Source organism: Oncorhynchus kisutch, linkage group LG14 (genome assembly GCF_002021735.2).
Source record: "Oncorhynchus kisutch isolate 150728-3 linkage group LG14, Okis_V2, whole genome shotgun sequence".
NCBI lineage: Eukaryota > Metazoa > Chordata > Actinopteri > Salmoniformes > Salmonidae > Oncorhynchus > Oncorhynchus kisutch.
The window spans coordinates 57,057,121-57,078,935 of NC_034187.2; the positions used below are offsets into that span (position 1 = coordinate 57,057,121).

At 41.5% G+C, this 21,815-nt stretch overlaps 1 protein-coding gene and 1 long non-coding RNA gene across 6 annotated transcripts in view; one reads left to right on the forward strand and one right to left on the reverse strand.

The window, feature by feature from the left end:
* LOC109875836 (semaphorin-6D) overlaps positions 1-21,815 on the reverse strand; it is a 131,259-nt gene that overhangs the window by 57,437 nt on the left and 52,007 nt on the right. The window lies entirely within an intron of this gene.
* LOC109875837 (uncharacterized) lies at positions 5,875-6,430 on the forward strand. Its single transcript, XR_004202848.1, has 3 exons — positions 5,875-5,978; positions 6,089-6,158; positions 6,268-6,430. It is a non-coding gene; the product is annotated as an uncharacterized LOC109875837 (long non-coding RNA).

The window sequence follows — 21,815 nt, forward strand, 5'->3', positions numbered from 1 at the left end:
TGTTTTCATACACAATGTAGCAATGATATGCCACAGGGGTTCATCTAGGGACCCCTCTGTTTACCACGGGCTTGTCTGTCTGTGTGTTACCATTTTGGGACATCGCAGGAGATACTGTAGCGATGAGACAGAGATGATGAGATGCGCTTTCACTGTGATTTTTTATTTTTATCGTCAGCTGGGTAATCAGAATGGCTTATTGCCTGATAACAAACAATGGCCGGGAGAACAGAGACACAATGAAATGGAGAGGTTACTCTTGATTTTTTGTGAGGCAGATTACGGGAGTGTATGTGGCAGAGGGATTGAAAATAAACAACAATTTGTGGCTGTAAAGTGTTTGAGTGTACACCTTGGGTCTCCTATTTCCGAATTTGCAACCCTTTTCTAAGAAACGGCACAGTAGCTGATAGGAAGAAAACAACATCATGGGTTGTACGATATACCATCTAAGTACAGAGCAATGCCATGGTGTCTTACTGGGAAACGAGACTGTGATCAAAGTGAGGTAAAAGCCAGACACGACTGAGTCTGACACGTTTAGAATCAAACGTTTACATTTAGCTCAACATAGATTGTGGATACACTTTGGAAGGATTTCTTTTATCAGCCTTTGAAGTGTTGTGTTCAAAAGGAGGGAAAGGGATGTTTTTTGTCTCTCTGAGGCGCGCAAAGGGGGAATTTTAAAAAGGGATGTTAAAGCCGTGTAAAGAGCGTCCATCTCAGGTGCCCCCCCATGGTCCCCGTGGTTCACACACCCCATAGTCACCCGCAAATATTTTATGTCAATATCACACAGACATTGACATAGACACAGAGACAGACAGACAGGCAGGCACTCACAGCCCACCCATTTCTCCTATAAGCATACCTGTTTTTCATCCATTGGAGCAGACTTAAAGGTGGATGATGATTCCAACAGTAAGGGCTTGAACAAGATGTCAATCAGGATTGAGCAATTAGCCCCATTTGCAGGGCAAATTGTGATAAGGGGATGAACAAAGCGAGGTCTCATAGCTCTTTTGTTGCCACCTGTCTCTCCATAGCTCTCATACACCGCAGTCCAATAGAGGAGAGAAGAAGAAAAAACAAGGTTTTGAAAAGATGCGAAGAGAGGATGAACAAAGATGTCATGAGAAGAAAGAGGGAAGATAAAGATAAGAGCGAGTGTAAGGAAAGGAGAGAATATTGAGAGAGGGGTGGAAGAGTGCAGAGAAATGGAGATGAAGAGGAAGAAGAGTGATAGAGAAGAAGGGATAGGAGGAAAGAGAGAGAACGAGGGAGAGTGGAGAGGGAGCAAGGCAGAGAGAGAGAGAGAGAGAGAGAGAGAGAGAGAGTGAGAGAAACAGAGCAAGAGAGCAGCCAGCCAGAACTAATTGAAGACCTACCGCTGAGGCAGAGTGGGCGTGGGTGCCTCTGTGTTGCCGGGAGCGACTGCTCAAGGTGGTTGTTGCCCCCACAACACCCCACCCCCTCCCTCCTCCTCCTCCTCCTCCTCCCCTCTATGGCTGTTGATGGAATGTGCTAATTGGATCAAACGGATTACAGATGTCTACGGGCGCTGGCTAAGTGTTTGTGTGTTTGTGTGTGTGTGTGTGTGTGTGTGTGTGTGTGTGTGTGTGTGTGTGTGTGTGTGTGTGTGTGTGTGTGTGTGTGTGTACATTATTGTGTCCCTATGGGTGGTTTTGTGACTTTTGGAAAATCTCTAATTCTCAGAGAACGGTTTCAGATGTAACCACTACTCACAAGAGGGACATTGTGTATCATGCGATATTGTGAATATTTGTGAGTGGGTAGGCATGCATACCATGTCTGAACATTGGAGTAAGTCTCATAATAAAGTATTGTATTAAAAGAGTTGGTGCGTGCCAGTGTACCAAATGTGTATACAAGTATAACATTACAGCTCACACACACACACACACACACACACACTCTCTCATGGTCCATAACAATTTATATCCTATGAAAAAAAAATTCTCCTCAGTGTTTCACCGTATAGTTCATTGAATGCTACCATAAGCCACATTTAAAATCCATAGCTCATTAAACCAATGCTCCTGCACACTATGTGGGCTAGCCAAAGCCTCTCACCCCTGCAACTATGTGCATGGGCAGCAAACCCACAGGAAAAATGACACTTCCCTTACAGTAGTTCCACATCTGTTGGCCAGATGACAGTAATACTACAGAAAGAACTCTATCCCATTAGCTTACATCACTCCAACTCGCTGCCATATTTAACATTTCAGCAACGAGTATTTGAATAACAGTTAGCACTCAGCTGATATGAATAAACAAAGCTCTGTTCAGTTGGCCACTCTAAACATCAGCTGTGACCTGCTCTGTGAGCTCTTTGTGCAAGTGCTTGCTCCGGCCAACCCTAACACTCACTTCCACAGGATCTTTGTCTTTACCATTTTCAGTTGAGTTATAGGCTAATGGCTGTACGTCCTGCATAAGATCCTCGTCGTTAAAATAGCTGAATAACATAGAAAATCATGGGTATAGAAATCCCAAAAAGACATAACGTGAGATAATGTGAATCCCTAATCCAGTTCACACATTGTGTCATCTTAGCAACTCAACCCTCTAATTCCTCCCATTAACAAATACACAACAACATTGCTATTATCAGCTCCGTGTATAATTGTCCCTTATGCACAGATCTAATATCACCCTTTCCACATCCTAATCTGAACAAATTAGTGATCAAATGCACAACTGACCTTAGATCAGTCTATCGATAACTAACTCCAACTGCCTATGGCTATTATGATGTTGTGAAAGATCTAGGTCTACTTCCTGGTAAACGACTGAGGATATATCAGGCTTTAGTAAATCTCTATACAAGACTATAGCGGAGATTATGGCCTGTAGTGAATTAAAGGGGATGAGGGGAAACTATCACTGAGATTTGAGTGTCTCAGAAAGCCTATATTTAATGCCGCTGTGATGTTTCTTAAAGGGATATGGAGATGTTTATGCATGCATTTAGTGAATGAATGACAGTTACTCATGATACTTAATCTGTGTATGTGTTGTTACTTAAAGGACATTCATGTTCTACAGTACATTAAAGACATACTGAACGAATGCACATTTACACGCAGACATGCACGTCAAGTTCCCGGTCTACATTGTAAATACATCATTTACAATGTCCATAGGTTCACTCACAACCATGAAGAAGACAACTGGTCTTGCACCTTTAAAATAACCTGCCACAAACCATGATGCATCTTCCACAGGTGAATCCAAGATGTCAGAGAACCATAACGAAGTGAGCCTGGAGTTCTAAATCGTCATGTCCTCTCTTGACACACACACACACACACACACACACACACACACACACACACACACACAGCCTCAGGCCTCACTGCTTCCAAAACATCCCAAAACAATTGTCACCAACCAACACAACCCATAATAATAAGCGCCCTCTTTTAATTGGCTCCTCAGGAGTTTGAGGCATTTTCTAAATTGGCTGAGAGAGTAGGTGTGAACTGTCTTGAAGAAAAGGCCCCCTTAGCAACCCCATTAAAGAAATGCTGCCGACTGACAAGAAGACTTGCCACTGCTGGTGACAAGGCTTGTTTGTCGGTGTCTGGAGTTTATTGGACGAAGAAAATGAAAACAACAATAACATCTGCTTTGCTTGATGTCACAAGCAGCGTGTGTCAAATAAACTTTTCAGACACAATGCCATGTTTTGACAGGGTCCACTTTATGGCTGCTTTGTCAAGGGGCCCTGTCATGCCAAATAGTGTCCCCAGCCAAATAGTGTCGGTGAGTTCTAGCATCTGTTGCTAGAACTTGAAACATTCTGACCGGATTACGTAATGAACCAAAGCGTCCGTTGCTATGCTGGTTGCTTGGCTCTATTTTACCTCGTAGCGGTCGCGAAGGAAGCCAGGAGGACGCGGGCAGTTCTAGTTCTATTTCACCTCGTAAGGGCCCGCTCAGTCCGCGCAAAATTATTACCTCAGAATTGCTCTCCAAGGATGGTGTTTTTGATGGTGACAACCTGCTGACTACCTGCTGCTTCAGAAGACCGAAAAGACTGGAAAGAGAACACTCGTTCTTAACCGTATATGTATCTTTATATGAGAAACTATTGTTAAATATTAATAAATAATTTAAGCTATGAATAAATAATTTAAGCTGTTTTTAGATTGACGTTGCTCTGTACTTATAGCGTTAACGTTTCCAACCAGGTGAAGTACTATGAAGGCACGACTGATCTCGACAAGAGGCGCAACATTCAGAGAAATTCACAATTCAGGGTAACAGTTCAGTTCTATAAGATAACTGGATGGATTTAGCTATGCACAACCATTTTCAACAACAATTTTCCATCTAGCTAGTTGGTCATCTACATGATGCTAGCTATACATAGTTCAGTGCTGGCTGCTGAGGGGAGGATGGCTCATAATAATGTTTGGAATGGAGTACATGGAATGGTATCAAACACATGGTATGTGGTTGATATCATTCCATTTGCTCCATTCCAGCCATTATTATGAGCCATCCTCCTCTCAGCAGCCTCCACTGATATAGTTATATGTCAGTCATATTGAGGTTTCTAGCTATAAGTTAAACCTGATCAATCAAATGGATAGGCAATTATGGTAATTCCAAATTCCCATTAACTAGGTTTCTTCGCTAGACTGACACAGAGACGGGGTGGGGGTAGGGGGGGGGGAAGTTAGAAAGAAAAGATGAAAGTGAGAGAGGGAGAGAAAAAGACAGCAGTGGAAATGTACTTAGACTTGAGTATTTCAACAACTCTTCCAACTTGTTAGGCAATCATATGTACCTCCGGGGATAGATGGCCAGCTACACAGGAGGGTGATTTTCACTAAGGAGGAGAAAGAGACTGTGCTGACTGAGATGCATGCTGGTCATTTCGGAGTAAAAGCGCATGACTACCAAAATCAACCTACGCTTCTTCTGACTGGGAATTGTCAAGGAGGTGGACAGCTGGGAAAATAACTTTTTGTTTATCAATCATATTCTATTACATCAGAAATGATTATGATTTCAATGAATGTCATATCAGAGAGCACACAATGTTTACATGGGTTACTTTCTGCTTAAAGGTCAGTAACCTGTCTAGCCTGCCAGAAACGTGAGAGGGCAAGACTGTGGCGCCGGAGGTAAAGCCCATCTGTAATGACGTGCGCTGAGAGTCGGGAAGCAAGTTCATGGGATTGAGTGTTTCAATGAAATAAACATAATACAAAACAAGAAACGCTAACAGCACACAGACATGAAACAGAAACACCTGGGGCCGCGAATCAAAGAGAGTGACATATATAGGGAAGGTAATCAGGGAGGTGAGTCTGATGATGCGCAGGTGCGCACAACGATGGTGACAGGTGAGCGCCATAATGAGCAGCCTGGTGACCTCGAGGCCCGGAGAGGGAGCACATGTGACACCATCAAAGTTGTTTCACATGATCGGTAAGTGTCCCAATTCATATTTTGCCCTAATAAGTAGTTTTTTAATGGTTGCTTTATTTGACCACAGCAGAGTTTAATATTACAGAATGTGTGTGTGTCAGTATCCTTACAAATATGACAGTTTGCATACTGTATGACACAGATACGGGTAAGAATACAATGATCTTCTCTCTAACACTTTAAATGTCAGGGGTGGACCTCAGACTCTCTACGAAATCCAGCAATGGCAACAGCTGGTGTCTGACGGTGACCGATCACTTTACCGAGTGAGTGGAGGAAATAGCCATTAATGTCAGTAAATGAAGAGTATGTGGTTAACCCTAAATTCCATTCTGTAATCCATTAAAAAGGGTGCTTGGAACCAAAAATGTATTTTCGTTTTGTATGATACCCATCAAGGACGAGACTGGCGAGGCCACCCACTGTTCTCCTGAGGTCATCTTGAGTGACTGAGGTCATGAACGCTGGAACAAGATACGGATGTTATAGGTTATATTGTGTCACCAATGGTTTGTTTTATTTATTTTTTACAATTTGTTTTTGTTTTTCCATGGTACATAATCAGACATATTTCAATATCTTATATTGTCAATAGATATGGCTTTCCTACCCCCTCCAGGTTTGGTAAATGGACCAACCAGACCCACCTTCAGACACGGAGTGAGAAGGATGGGGAGGTTTTTGACCAGGTAAAAATGATTGTCCGCTGTTAATTTATTTTCTGGCCCTCCAAGAGATATGTAAGAAATGTATTTGTAATATGAAATATAATTGCATTTATTCCTGTTATCAATCAAGGTGAGACTGAACATGGACAAGGCGCAGGATAAACAGAAGGAGATCTACCGGAGCAGAATCAAGAAGGGGACCAAGTGCTAAGACATCCGGGCGAATGACTTGGTTTGGAAGAAGGACAAAAGGAAGTCGAGACCTGGGAAACCTCGCTGCTCTTTCACTTCTAGTTGTGGTCACCATCCCTTAAGGTGAATATAAAAATCTCAGATAATAACTATTTGCATTTGCACACAAAATAAATTGAAGCTAGTTTTAGTTTCCCTAACACTGATTTTTCTCTTTGTCTTTCTAGGGTTACCTCAGTGGAAGCCAACAATCTTCTCCAGTTGGAGCAGCTGCACGGTCAACCACTGACAGCACTGACGCCCTACACTTCGGTGAAGCCCAATAGACAAAGTATGTTAGGCTTTGGTTGACATTCGAGAAAGCAAGAAATTGTAGTTATTTTAACTAGGCAAGTCAGACAAGAACAAATTCTTATTTAGAATGAAGGCCTACCCCGGCCAAACCCTACCCTACCCTAACCCGGATGACGCTGGGCCAATTGTGCGCCGCCCTCTGGGACTCTCGATCACGGCCGGTTGTGATACAGCCCGGGATCAAACCAGGGTCTGTAGTGACGCCTCAAGAACTGAGCTGCAGTGCCGTAGACTGCTGCACCTGAAGGTGTTAGGTGTAGACCCCATACCTTCTAATGGGTTAATAACTTATTAACAAACTGTGAAGTATCCTTATGAGACGTGTGTGTTAACCTGTTTTGAGTGATGTGCCCTGCAGACACTGTCAGAAGGCGGCAACCGCCTACGCTCATACTCTTCCTATCTGGGTCCCACCGTGGCTGGCTGAGAAGACGACTGGTTTTCTGAGAATGCAAAGCCACCGCAGGCCTTATGGAATTCACACCTGTCAGAAGATGCTTAAAGACTCGCCTGTTGTGATTGTCACCTTGTTGTGACCCTGTGTCTGTGGTGAAGTGTCGGATTTCGGTCGAGCATGCTTTTGAGCATGCTTTTATAAGTGGCCAGATGTCTTAGACACCATGTAGAAGCTGGGGAGACCTATCATATACTGTACTCTGTACCAACTTCTGCCTACAATTTATTTTACTAAAGGAGAATTGTAATACTTAAACAAAGAGTCTGTGTTTCCTTTCTACTACTAATATATATATATTATATATATATATATATATATATATATATATATATATATATATATATATATATATATATATATATATATATATATATACACACACACACACACACACGTTTAATAATTATATAGACCTGATCATCTGAAGAAATTGACCAACACACCACTCGGGAGGCCTAAAATGCTGAGCTTATAAAAATGTACCTCTTCAAATGAATTTACCTCTCCTGTGATTTGAATGAGCAATACCTATTGCGTTATCAGCAGCACAATTTCCCAGATCAAGACTAAATAAATCCAGCTACATTTGGCATTGGCCTGCACCGCTCTCTGTGTAAGTGTTCCATTTTGAAGCGCCGAAGTGTTCCACTGTCAACAGTCGATGGTTCCCAGGAGGTATCCCATCCACCAGAACCAGTGAGTTCAGATCAGTCTAATTATCTGTGCTCTGAGTCAGAAGGGGACCAGCTTGAGGAAGGCTATGCCTTCCAAAAGTGTTGAAAAGTACATGTCTCACATTTATAACACTGCACTAATCCAGCAAATTCTCACAGAAAAGTGTAACCTGTGTGTTTGCTTGTTTATGTCTCTGTCTCCTACCCTGTTCCCTTTAACTCTGCTCCTGTTCTCCACGACCTATGGATTCTGTCCAACACCCAGACGTGGATCCACCTGATGTCCTCCATTACCAACCATCCTCCAACTTTTCATTGCATCAGCTACTGTTATTGTCATGTTGAAGTTATCTGCTAAGCAATGTTCTTGCTCATACTGGGCACATAATGTGTGAGATGATTAACTGATTAACTAAAAACACTAGCACTGCAAAACACTCAGAACAAAGAGAACAGCAGTGCCTGGATTTCGCAGTCACCCTCTTCAAGTCCCCCTTCCCAAATGGCTGTCTGTCGAGAACAACCTCCTATCCACACAGCAACCACCTCCTCAATATTCCACACACCAGAACTCAGTATTGTAGTCTGATTGCCATGTGAGTGTACAAAACCCCCCAGAAAATATATTAAATGACTGTACCAAAAAAGATCAAAGTTTATGTATTAAAAATCTTAAATATTGCCGGGTTGGTTTTCACAGCGTGTTCATTATTGTAAGCTGTAAGGTGTCCTTTGAATGGTATTTATTTGTTCCACATTATTCATTGTTGTATCCAAGGACCTACATTATATATACACATCTTTCCCATAGACACACACACACACACACACACACACACACACACACATATATATATATATATTCAACCATAAGGTTGTGCTAATGAGCTAAGCAAAATATATATTTTTTTAAACATAAAGAGGACTACTGAAATGGTATTATTTCAGTGTAGATAAGGTAAGGGCAGGTTAAAATAAAACATGACAGCCAGACAAGCCAGTGTATGAATCAAATGGATTTTCATATGAACGGAGTGGAAATCAGCTGACTTCGTGATCTGTAAGGTAAGTAACTTGTCAAGCAGATGACACGTTTTCTTTCCCATTTCTGAAACATAGCAACGTTTAAGACATGGATTTAATGTTAACAATGCACACAAAAGTAGTTCATTTTATTAGTAGTAATTTTATTTTCAAAAGAAAACGTGTTTAAACAGCGAAATTGTCACGGAAATCAGCCTTGTTTGCATAGCGATGATGAAAAGTACATCATTTAGGCTGTAATGATCTCCAAAATTCAAATCATTAGGTCATCACGCCGTTCGATATAGCAGCGGACCCTAATAGTTTATTGTATCCCATTGTGACATAGAGGGGGACACTATTTGGCCGGAGAACATTATTTGGCATGACAGGCCCTCTCCGTACTGATACAGTATGGTGGCAGATGCGAGACTGAAACCAGAGCCCCCTGTGTGTGTGTGTGTGTTTCTGTTAACTGTATGCCCTCAGTGAATATTCACACCCACACGTTGATATTTACTCAAACTCCTGCCGATGCATCCCATTACCCTTCTAAAAAGCCCCTCACTGTCACCCGGCAGTCACCTGTATAAACAGACAGTGCAGGTGCCAATGCAAACACACACACAGATGCACAAAAAGTCACACACACAGATGCACAAAAAGTCACACACACACACACAACAAAAACACCCCCACCTATCTGTACCACTGACTACACATAGGGCTCTGGGCTACATTACAGAGACAGAGATGAACTGATGCTCACTGGAATACAATCATCACGATAGGTCATTTAAAAGTGCCTGCTAAATGATGGTAACATATATTCAGAACTATTCTTGTGGAATAGTGTGGAATCTTTAACTCACTGCCCTCCCTGCTAGCACCTAACCTACTGAGCCATATGATCCATAATAGTTCCACAAAAGACTCACAATAGATCTCAGTTATAATGGTCTGAGGAGAGCGGTTATATTGTTTCCCAAACTCATTACTTAGGAGGTGTAGTGGATTCGCCAAGACAAAATGCACTGTTGTGACCACTTGAAGTGCCCAATTGGTTTCAGTTGAACATTTATCCCACCGTCCAACAGGGTGTAGAACACACAGTAACAACCACTTTCTTCTGGTTTCAGTTGAACATTTATCCCACCCTCCAACAGGGTGTAGAACACACAGTAACAACCACTTTCTTCTGGTTTCAGTTGAACATTTATCCCACCCTCCAACAGGGTGTAGAACACACAGTAACAACCACTTTCTTCTGGTTTCAGTTGAACATTTATCCCACCCTCCAACAGGGTGTAGAACACACAGTAACAACCGCTTTCTTCTGGTTTCAGTTGAACATTTATCCCACCCTCCAACAGGGTGTAGAACACACAGTAACAACCGCTTTCTTCTGGTTTCAACTGAACACGTTTTCTCGATGTGGGTTTGGGGGCCAATTCGAGGAAAAAGTCCACATGGAAGTAAAAAGGCGAGTAAAGTATACGTTCCCATTCAGGACACGTTACCCCATACCTTCCTCCCTAAAACAACCCTGCAATCGCCACTGTACTTGCTCTCTGTCCAGACTCCAGACAAATCTAAGATAAGATTGTTGGCCAAAACAATCTCAGGCAGTGCGTGTGTTTGTGTAGACTGTGTGTGTGTGTGTGTGTATATAAACAGATAGGTAGATATGTGGCTCCTGCAGTCAACGTCCTTCGGCTTGAGACAGTTAATCTCCCCGCTGTGTCTTCTATCTCTGCAAACTTCATAAACATGCAACACTCTCTCTCTTCCTCCTCGCAGAGACTCCTACCGGTCTCTGCTTCTTTTCCTCCTCCCTCCCTGTCCGTCTCTGCCCTCCCACTCACCTTGACATCTCTCCGTTACCTTCCTCCTGTTCCCTCCCTATCCCTGCCCCCATCTTTCCCATAGACACACTCCAATCTCCCTGTAAACATGGCTGAGCCAGAGACAAAGCTCCCTATAATCCTCCCTCCATCTACACTGACTGCATGAGATAGATATGGTCTGTCTTGTTTTGGCATTTGAGATGGAGATCTTCACTTTCGCAATCACTGATGGCTTACAGTACCTAAGCTGAGACATGAATGCCAACAAGTTTGACAAATCTCTATAAGCAAGGCCCAGAGGTTCAAAGGTAACAGGATGACCTAGGACACCGTGTAGAGTGGACCTAATTGCTCCTCTGTTTCCTGGAACTGACTAATTTATGGTTGAAGGGAGGCAATCAGAAACCTCCCAGTACTGATACTGAAAGCCTGTTTATGTGTCGGTGTGTGTGAGACACCATGAACGTAAGTGTCATTCTTCTCAGTCCGTGCCTGAAGGTGGGTCTGGTTGGTCCATTCACCAAACCTGGAGGGGGTAGGAAAGCCATATCTATTGACAATGTAAGATATTGAAATATGTCTGATTATGTACCATGGAAAAACAAAAACGTAACACTACAGCCTTATTTTAAAAGGGATTCAATATTTTTTAAATTCTCATCAATCTACACACAATACCCCATAATGACAAGGTGAAAAAACAGATATTTAGAAATGTTTTAAATATAAAAAGAGAAATACAAAATGTACATAAGCATTGAGACCCTTTGCTATGAGAATCGAAATTGAGCTCAGGTGCATCCTGTTTCCATTGATCATCCTTCAGATGTTTCTACAACGTGATTGGAGTCCATTTGTGGTAAATTAAATTGATTGGACATGATTTGGAAAGGCCCACACCTGTCTATATAAGGTCCCACACTTGATAGTGCATGTCAGAGCAATAACTAAGCCATGAGGTCAAAGGAATTGTCCGTATAGCTCAGAGACAGGATTATGTCGTGGCACAGATCTGGGGAAGGGTACTAAAACATTTCTGCAGCATTGAAGGCCCAAGAACACAGGGGCCTCCGTCATTCTTAAATGGAATACGTTTGGAATCACCAAGACTCTTCCTAGAGCTGGCTGCCTGGCCAAACTGAGCAATCGGGGGAGAAGGGCTTTGGTCAGGGAGGTGACCAAGAACGCAGCGGTCACTGTGACAGAGCTCCAAAGTTCCAGAAGGACAACCACCTCTGCAGCACTCCACCAATCAGGCCTTTATAGTAGAGTGGCCAGACGGATGCCACTTCTTAGTAAAAAGGCACATGACAGCCCACTTGGAGTTTGACCAAAAGGCACCTAAAGGACTCTCAGAAACAAGATTATCTGGTCTGATGAAACCAAGATTAAACTCTTTGGCCTGTATCCCAAGCATCATGTCTGAAGGAAACCTGGCACCATCTCTACGGTGAAGCATGGTGGTGGCAGCATCATGCTGTGGGGATGTTTTTTAGCGGCAGGGACTGGGAGACTAGTCACGATCAAGGGAAAGATGAACGGAGCAAAGTAAAGAGAGATCCTTGATGAAAACCTGCTCCAGGGTGTTCAGGTCCCCAGACTGGGGGCGAAGGTTCACCTTCCAACAGGACAATGACCCTAAGCACACCACCAAGACAACGCAGGAGTGCCTTCGGGACAAGACTCTGAATGTCCTTGAGTGGCCCAGCCAGAGTCCGGACCTGAACCTGATCGAACATCTCTGGAAAGACTTGAAAATAGCAGTTCAGCGACGCTCCCCATCCAACTTGACAGATCTTGAGGATCTGCAGAGAAGAATGGGAGACACTCCTCAAATACAGGTCTGCCAAGCTTTTAGCATCATACCCAAGGCTGTAATCGCTGCCAAAGGTGCGTCAACAAAGTAATGAGTAAAAGGTCTGAATACTTATGTAAATGTGAAACTTCCATTTTTCTTTTTTTATACATTTGCAAAAATATATAACCTGATTTGGCCTCGTAATTATGGGGTATTGTGTGTAGATTGATGAAAAACAAACAACAATTTAATACATTTTAGAATAAGGCTGTAAATTAACAAAATTTGGAAAAAGTCAAGGGGTCTGGATACTTACAAAATGCACTGTATGTCTGCCTATTTCTCTGTGTGTGTGTGACAGGCCACATCTGTCTGTAGGCGTGAAGAGAAACACAAATAGAAACCTTCTAACACACACAATGCTTTCTCTGAGGTGGGGAATGTAATGTTAAGGCAGCCTTGGCATGTGTAGCATTTAGGGGCCCTCGTTCCACCCTAACACACATCACATGGACACCGTGACATTACCTGCGTTGCGGCATTCTTTGTCTTCCTGTTAACAAGATGTGCCACCTCCACAAAATCCAATACAACAACAATGACTGTAAGGTGGAACAAGGTTCATAACACCACAAAAGGTGTGGTGACGTGAGGAGACCTGTGCGGTTTCTGATAGGGTTTGTGAGAGACTTGGATGCGTTTTAATTGAAAATGTTATCTGCTGGTCATCTTGGACCGAGGATCAACTATTCTGGCGACTTTTTGACATTGATAAAATGCTCCGAGATGCGCAGAAACCTCTATTACTCACAGCACTGAACATGTCAATCGATCTTTTGACGCTGTCCATGAGGGGCTGATTCAAAGTGAACAGTACATAAACAATGAATGCACGTGATAAAATCACAACCTCGTATTCCGAACTCAGTGTGTCATCCATTAAGTAGTTTATTATAACATGGAAATAAACAGGTGTCAAATTCCCCATTTTCATTGTACGACTAGGATAGCCACCAGAACTCTTTAAATCCCTTTGAAAATGTCGTCAAAGGTCATCCTCGTGTTCAACTTGAACAGCTGATCCGAGATATTTTGTTTAAAAAAATGTCCATATCTGCCTTTAACAGAGCTCCCAGTCATGTTTTAAATTGAATAAGCCCTGAACAGCCGACCATAGAGCAGATGCCACATTTGGAAAGCTCCATTACTTTGGGCTTCCTATAAATGTCAGCTTTAGAGCCTCTTAACTACTGGATCAGTGTCCCGAAATAGGGACAGTTGCTGCTCAATATGCGATATTTGACTAGAATGGCGTTGCAAACAAAAGCCACATTTCTGGGACATAGACATGTCTTATATGGTCAGAAAGCTTAAATGATTGTTAATCTAAGTCATCTAAGTCGTCCAATTTTTACAGCGAAAGAATACCATGCTATTGTTTGAGGGTAGTGCACAACAAAACACTTATTAAGGCAGCTGGTTTGATACATTCACCTCTGATAAGCATATAATGTACTTACATTCAGTAACCTTGCTCTAATTTGTCATCATGAATGTCACAGAGAATTTTTTGGGGGGTAGTTTTGTTTGATAAAATCTATTTTTATAACCCCTCACAATCCATGTTGTACACAGCGTTTCACATGACTTCCGATTATTTCAACAAAACAATCAATGAAATCTAACCGGCTAAACATTGTTTCATCCGGTCAAGTTCGGTGCAATCCTCAGACACTCTAGAAGGCAACCAAACTTTGTTTCATAATTTTACATTACGTATTGGCTACACAACATGTCAATTAGCCCACAAAGGACAGCCATCATTATGTCGGGCAGTGTTCACTTGATTGACAGTCTCTTGGTCCAAGGACCACCTATCGTTTTGAAACATAGCTGGCTAGATAGCCAATGAGCTGGGCTTTACATGAGTATGTGATGGTCCTTTGTAGGACTAACGCCCATTGTCCTATGGCTGCGCGCAATGCGATATATTCTCCATTGAAAATCCAGAGGACGCAGGGGTGCTTATGTTATGCAGCGCTCGCTTTCTTCTACAAAGTTTTCTCAAAACGTAAAAAGTATGACATGGCTACTAAGAATATAAACACTAAATCGAACTTCAAGTATACACATTTGGATGAGATTATTGCAGAAATTTAACAGGAGAGGTCATGAGGAGATTGTAAGGAGAAGGTAATGTTACTTTTAGATCAGTAAGTAAAATACGATTTTAGCTTCTCATGCTAATCCAGTTGTTTAAATGGTTGCATAATCATATAAGATACAATATATCAGTATAGTCTGTTATTGCCTATTTATCCACATTTTATTGTAGTGATTGTGTTCCCTATACTCACTCACACACACACACACACTCACACATACATGCATTTATAGATAAGGTTTGTGTATTTAATGTATTGAAGCAGTGCTCACCCCCAGCCAAAATAAAGGTGAAATAAAATACGTAATAGTAAACTTGAGTTCTAACTGATTTTTAAATACTCAATAGTGGTAGAGAGTCATTTGACCTGTGGGAGCCAACTTCAAAGACACCACAGTCAAGCCCTCCACCCCCCACTCATTCAAATGTAGGAATTGGTACCTCCAAGGTTAGTACCTTTTTATGTAGGGAAGCTAATGATCCATCATGTATGACATTCCTGGGAGTGTGTAAACTTGTATTTTTTATTGCCGTAGCATTTTTGTATGTTCTCTATAGTTATGTACTTGGAAATTTATCAATTGACCAATTCAGGTACATTTGAGCAAACTCGTGAGGAACACATGGGGAGACTTCATACAAAATATATTTTTAATAGAAAACACATGTTTTTTTGTTTGTTTTATCTTTTACCAGATCTAATGTGTTATATTCTCCTACATTAATGTCACATACCCACAAACCTCAAAATGTTTCCTTTCAAATAGTGTCAAAAATATGCATATCCTCCATTCAGGTCCTGAGCTACAGGCAGTTGGATTTGGGTATGTCATTTTAGGCGGAAAATTAGTTAGCTCCTATTAGCCCATATATAACCCGCTGTCCTAATACCACACACATATGTTATAAATATGTGCCACACACACACACACACACACACACACACACACAGTTGACACACACGCACACGCACACACACACGCAATTACACACGCACACACACTCATGCAAACACACGTAAACAAAATAATTAACTCTGCCCAGCTATTTGTCATACCAACAAGCGTCACTCACTTGTGTCGCTATAACCTTACAAACTTAAACACTAACCCATTTCCACTATGTCTGTTATTGATATCTGAAAAGCAGAAATTCACACACTCACACCCGATGCTATATTGTTTTCACAGTTCATGGAACTATTGCAATGTCCGGTGAATATTTTTCAGAACCTAGAATTCATCAAAAGGACTCATGCAAGCTCTGCTGTTAATCTGTGAAGACAAGAGACTCAAACACGTGTGCTCATGGACATTCTCGCAGATACATGCTTATGAGCGAGAAGCATGGGAGAGGTCAGGACCAAATATGGTAGTATTACAAGAGGTTGCAAAAATTTAGATTATATGCAATTGTTGTACATTCTTAAAAGAGACAATGACGTGCTGTGGGACTCATAAAATGAAGTGGTAAAAAAGTTATTACAGTCTACGTTTTTCATACATTATCCTAGGCTGAAAACAGAGAAAGAGCATGCTAACCATATCTGGCCCTCATTCATTCACCCACCTGGAACGGCTGCCATGCGATCTGGCATCTGCCCGTGGCACATAAAAAGAGCCGGCCAGTAGTCTGTCCTAAAGATAAGGCTGAGCCCCATAAGGGTGAATGGGGGTGAGACTGAGAGAACGCCTCTATAGGATGGATCTGATAAGGGCTTCTCACTAGGTTATGACTTGACTCTCCGTATAGTCCAGGAATAGACACAGGCGAGACAGTGTTAGAATAGTCTAGTGCTGACTGATTCAACAACATTTCTGGGGTTATTAAACAACTAATTGACCTACATCGGTTTATTTACTTGAATTCCCTTTCAGTTTGTTTTTTTGTGAAGGGAGTTGCAGTTTTCATGAAGCAAATATTCAACCTAGTTCTGCGCAGAAACGTGGTAATGAACTACAATGACCATAAGCCTGTTCTTTCCGGCTCGGATAGAGATGGATACACTTTTATGCCTGCTATGTTAGGTTAGATACACAAAGACCGCATAAGAGAGGAATGTACACAACGACAAGGATGATATAATTTTTTTTTGTAAAAGTATGCCTCATCTACTTTGAAGAACTAGTTTTTCGGACAGCTCTGTAGCATACTTAGGAAGGCTAGCCTAGCTAAATAGGATGACTAAAGACAGTATAGTATGGGGAGCAGTGGCAGAGATAACAGAAGGCCTGGCTGGCTGGCTACCACTGCTTGGTCAGAGATGAGATGAGGCTTTAAGTAATGAAAAATAATAAAGTTATCAAATCAAAATGTTTTAAAAAATGATACACACACACACATCTGAAATATTTTATAATTTCATAGTAATTTCCTATTTTTATATTGATGTCTACCCAATGTGGACGAGACAATGGAATTGAATGTTCACTATTTGTGGCTTTGGAATTTCCATTAAAAAGCTCTAAAATTATGTTGTCATTATTTAATGATGCATTTAATGTAAAAAATAATAATAATCGAAACCTAAAATTGATAATCGAACCGAAACTGATCTCAAAAAGCACTAATCAGGGACCTCCCGAGTGGCACAGTGGTCTAAGGAACTGCATCGCAGTGCTAGCTGTGCCTCCAACACATTGGTGCGGCTGGCTTACGGGTTAAGCGGGCGCTGTGTCAAGAAGCAGTGCGGCTTGGCAGGGTCGTGTTTCAGAGGACGCACGGCTCTCGACCTTCGCCTCTCCCAAGTCCGTACGGAAGTTGCAGCAATGAGACAATACTGTAACTACCAATTGGATACCACAAAATTGGGGGAGAAAAGGGTCAAAGTAAAATACTTTTAAAATAATACCCTCAGCACTAGAATAGTATCACCTAGATAGGAGTAAATCTCTTATTGAGATAGCTTGATAGGGCTTGTCGAGCGGCTCAAGATTAATCGGACGGAGACTGGGCTTTTGGAGGTGTGAGAAATTAGGAGGATATGTATGGGCATGTGCACAAGTACACTCATGAACGGACACTCACCTATGAAGACACACACAACCTCATTCGGCGGGGAAACCTCTAGCAGGGAAATATAGCTGTGTCCCATGTGAAGTGATTTCCTCCCTGCATAGCCACTGGATAACCCAGCCTGATATTTATCGACTTTCTCATTGTGTTCTCGTCAGAGGATCAATGTCCTCTACCTTGGCTTGGGTACTGTAGAAAAGTCCTCAGAACCTCACCCAGACACCTTATCTCAAAGACTGAAGCTTCAAATGATTCCTAGAGACACCACTCCCTGTACAACAAAGTTAAGTTTAAACTGAGATCTTGTTTAGTTGGATAAGCCCAACTAAGTATGTACAGTTTGCACATACGAAGTAGTTTACAGTGTCATTGATCACCAAATGATCTACTAATGAAGCTTTTGCATTCTCTGAACTCTTGGAATGACATGGACTCAACACAATTCACGTGTGTTTGTATTTGTATTTATTATGGATCCCCATTAGCTGCTGCCAAGGCAGCTCCAGCAAGGTCCAGGTCCTGAGGTCCAGCAAAATTAAGGCAGTTAAAGAATAACATTTAAAAAATACAATACATTCATAACAGATTTCACAACACACTAAGTGTGTGCCCTCAGGCCCCAACTCCACTACCACATACAGTGGGGCAAAAAAAGTATTTAGCCAGCCACCAATTGTGCAATACTTATTTTCCACCATAATTTGCAAATAAATTCATAAAAAATCCTACAATGTGATTTTCTGGATTTTATTTTCTCATTTTGTCTGTCAGAGTTGAAGTGTGCCTATGGTGAAAATTACAGGCCTCTCTCATCTTTTTAAGTGGGAGAACTTGCACAATTGGTGGCAGACTAAATACTTTTTTGCCCCACTGTATCTACAACACAAAATCCATGTGTTTGTGTGTATAGTGCGTATGTGATCATAGGTGTGTATGCATCTGTCTGTGCCTATGCTTGTATGTGCGTGCATGGGTAAGTTTGTGTGCAAGGATGTGTGGGTGCATGCAAGTGAGTATGCATGTGAATTTGTGTACGCAAAAAAAGTGTGTGTGTGTGTGCACATTTAAATGTGTATGTTTGCGGGTGTGCCGATTCCCCGTTTCTCCCTGAAAAACAACGAGCCAAGAGGATGGAGAGACACACCCCGGGAATCTGATTGCGAGGGCTCGGAAAAGCAGCGGGAATAGGCCTTTTGAAGGATATTTCCTGTTGCCTAATCCGCTCTTCACCTCCCCAATGTGGGATTAGGCAGGAATTCTGAGATCCGATAGGAATAAGTAGCCAAACTCTCCGGGCTCACATGAGTTTACCCAACCTGGCAGTTTACCCAACCTGTCGCCATGTTTCTGATCCAAATTGACCACACACACACACACAAACACAGACACACACACACAGAGTGCTAAAACAATTCCAAGCAATGAGCTTCGTTGTACAATAGTTATGTTAATCCCTTGTGCTGTTAATTGCTCAATTACATTTTCTAATTGCCTTAGACAAAAGGATCAGGGGTCTAGATACACAGACATCATATTTGACGACTACATACACAGTTTACGACACTTCTTCCATATGAACTACAGTCAGCGAATTTGGATTGAACTGAGACTTTATCTACAGAGAAGCATCAGGAAACTAGTATGCCAATTAAAATAGTATTTTGTTCTTAAATTATATTGTAAATTGGAATGGTAGAGTTTTGTCCTTCATGGAGTTATCAGAATTGTATGCTCAAGAAGAGTACAACCAATTGATTACAGCATTACCCCAAAAATGGAGGAGGCAGGTGGCAGTGGAAGGAGGTAGGGAACTGGTCTGTCTGCTCGCCCAATATAAAGTATCAAAACTGGTGGAGGAATAAAAATAGCATAAATAGGAAAGCATAACAGTTTCATTTGAGGACCAGGATGTTGACAACTGTGCCATACAGATTGCAAAATAGTTGGGAAGAGATTTTTGATGTACCGATTCTATGGTACAGGGTGTATGAGTTGATATACAGTATAAAACAACGCAAGATTCAAGACTTTGTGCTTTTCAGCTAAAATTATTATATAGAATTCATGCCACCAACAAAATGTTGAATATTTGGGGCATAAAATCATTGAAGTTCTGCAGATTTTGATGTGAGGATACAGAATCAATAGACCATTTATTTTGGTATTGCCCTCAAGTAGCCTGTTTCTGGTCTCAGGTTCAGGAATGGCTGAAAATGCATAGCATTTAGTAATACACTAATACTCTTTGTAAAAGTATTTAAAAAGTATGTTTGAATGACACTGAGGGGCAGTGTTTGTACAGCTAATGCTGGTTTGCCTGAGGCTGATGCCGTGCAGGTGTTTGCACACATGCATATACACACACTCTCATTCAAATCAACATAAACAAGAACACACACATACATGTAATAGTGCTAGACATGCTCACAAACATATACAATTGGCATTGCTGTCATGATTTTAGTTGTCATTGATGTGCTTTGTTTTAACCTGGGGCTAGGGGGCAGAATTTTCACTTTTGGATAAATAGCGTGCCCAATTTCAACTTCCTGCTACTCATGCCAAGAATATAAGATATATTATTCATAGATTTGGATAGAAAACACTCTGAAGTTTCTAAAACTGTTTTGGAATCATGTCTGTGATTATAACAGAACTTATGTAGCAGGCAAAACCCAGAGGACTAACTGTTCAGAATTTGTTTTTTTCCCCCTCTCTGTTCCCTGATTTGTCTTTGCCAAGGGATATTTCATAGGACCCTGTTGTCAGTTCCTACCACTTACACTGAATGTCACCAGTCTTTGGAATTTAGTTGAGGTTATTCCTTTGTGCAATTAAGAAGTAGGCCAACTAGGAACTGAGGACACTTTTGTGAGTTGCGCAAGACGTGAAAAGCAGCACTGGTTTGTTTTCTTTCCTGTATTGAATACAGATTGCCCCGTCTACAATTTGATCGATTATTAACATTTAAAAATACCTAAAGTTGTATTATTTTTTTATTTATTTTACCTTTATTTAACTAGGCAAGTCAGTCAAGAACAAATTCTTATTTTCAATGACGGCCTAGGAACAGTGGGTTAACTGCCTGTTCAGGGGCAGAACGACAGATTTGTACCTTGTCAGCTCAGGGGTTTGACCTCACAACCTTCTGGTTACTTGTCCAACGCTCTAACCACTAGGCTACCCTGCCGCCCCAAGTAGTTTGAAATATGTTGGCAAAGTTTATAGGCAACTTTTGAAATATTTTGTAGTGACGTTGCGTTTTTTGTAAGCAGTTTTTTTTCTGGATCAAACACGCTTTATAAATTGACATTTTGGATATATATGGAAGGAATTAATCGAACAAACGGACCAATTGTGATGTTTATGGGACATATTGGAGTGCCAACAAAAGAAGGTAAAAAGGTAATGCATGTTTTATATTTTATTTCAGCGTTTTGTGTAGCGCCTGCAGGGTTGAAATATGCTAACTCCTTTGTTTACTACTGGTGCAGATGGTGCAGGCTATCAGATAATAGCTTCTTATGCTTTCGCCGAAAAGCATTTTAAAAATCTGACATGTTGGCTGGATTCACAACGAGTGTAGCTTTAATTGAGTATCTCACGTGTGATTTAAATGAATTTGAATTTTATAGTATTTTATTTGAATCTGGCGCTCTGCATTTTCCCTGGCAATTGGCCAGTTGAGACATTTGCGCCCCGCCTATCCCTAAAGAGGTTTTAAATGTATTCATTTTTTTTGTTTCGTTTTTTGCGTTCTTGTTTGCTGTTTTCTTCTGTCTTTATTTTTTCTCTTTAGTTCATTATCTTGGTTGTTGGTGCATTGGGGTGTTCTTGGGGGTGGAGAATGGACTTAATTGTAGGGGGGCTCAAATGGTTGAGGGACAGCTATTGTGGAACTGTGGGGGGGGAATCTTGGAGGGTTCGGGTTCATGTTTCTTGGCCTGGTGGGAGGTCTGTCAATGTACCCTTGAGCAGGGCATTGACCCTGGATGCTTCTGTATGTCGCTCTGAATGCGAGTTTGTTGGATGACTGGTATAATGTAGTTGTTGAGCGGCTTCACTGCAAGTATATTGTATGTTTCGGATATTCAATCAAAAAAAACATTTAAATTACTACATTTAAAAAAAAAAGTATGCAAATTCAGATTAGT